Source organism: Hibiscus syriacus, unplaced genomic scaffold (genome assembly GCF_006381635.1).
Source record: "Hibiscus syriacus cultivar Baekdansim isolate YM2019G1 unplaced genomic scaffold, ASM638163v2 tig00111848_pilon, whole genome shotgun sequence".
Taxonomy (NCBI): Eukaryota; Viridiplantae; Streptophyta; class Magnoliopsida; order Malvales; family Malvaceae; genus Hibiscus; species Hibiscus syriacus.
This window is the reverse complement of record NW_024063201.1, coordinates 3,994,655-3,995,517: the sequence shown is the minus strand read 5'-3', so window position 1 is coordinate 3,995,517 and position 863 is coordinate 3,994,655. Positions and strand designations below refer to the sequence as shown.

At 31.1% G+C, this 863-nt stretch overlaps 1 long non-coding RNA gene across 1 annotated transcript; it reads right to left on the bottom strand.

The window, feature by feature from the left end:
- Window positions 1-328: 328 nt before the first annotated feature.
- LOC120172361 lies at window positions 329-558 on the bottom strand. Its single transcript, XR_005520956.1, has 2 exons — window positions 502-558; window positions 329-420 (listed from the first exon to the last, which is right to left on the bottom strand). It is a non-coding gene; the product is annotated as an uncharacterized LOC120172361 (long non-coding RNA).
- Window positions 559-863: the final 305 nt, after the last annotated feature.

Genomic DNA, 863 nt, shown 5'->3' with positions numbered 1-863 from the left:
TTATCCTCACCTAATCCTGATATCTTATGCTCTATAACAACATAGGTGACATTCTACTGCTAATCCTAAGTCAAAGGGTTGACTAAGAATTTGAGCCATATATGCATGGTTTCACAAAACCATATCATTCTTCTGATCTGTGCACTTTTTTTTTTACTTATTTTAGACAAATTGGCAAACTAAGAAAGTCAATGCAAAATTGCTTATCTTAATCAAGATTGTTTATGAAAAAGCCTCACTCCAATTGGACATTAAACTGATATGTTAAAAGTAAACAACACAAACTGCGACCATTATTGAAAATATTTATCATATTGTTCACTATTCATTTTTTTACCTGTGCTTAGTAAAGTGAGAAGCGACTATGGCTCAGTCTTCACAAGGTCTTCCACAGAGCTTCAGTAATTGGCTATAAGATCCCTTGAACCGGAAGAATATCAAATGAACACATATTCAACAAGTAGAGAATTTGTAGAAAACACAATTTGATCAATAACTAACCTCCTTTGGTTTAGCAACTGTTCACTTTCCTCCAGCTTTTTCTTTTCTTCAACAGTCTGTATCCAGACATACCGAAAATTCTCAAGTTAAACAGAGAACGTTCAACAACAATAGTAGGAAAAACATTGATTTTAATAAGTCGACAAGTTTTAAGAATCTATCATCACTGATAAAGGATATACATTTTCTAAAACTGATAGAAAAAATGATTTTTTAATATATTTTGCAGAAGCTTGAATCACTTCCATGTTTATTTGAATTAGTTTTACAATTAAAAACTCTATATTTCTCCATGTACATAGCAACTAAATTTCACACGAACAGAATAATATTAAATCCAAGCTGAGATTTGAAATCATAAG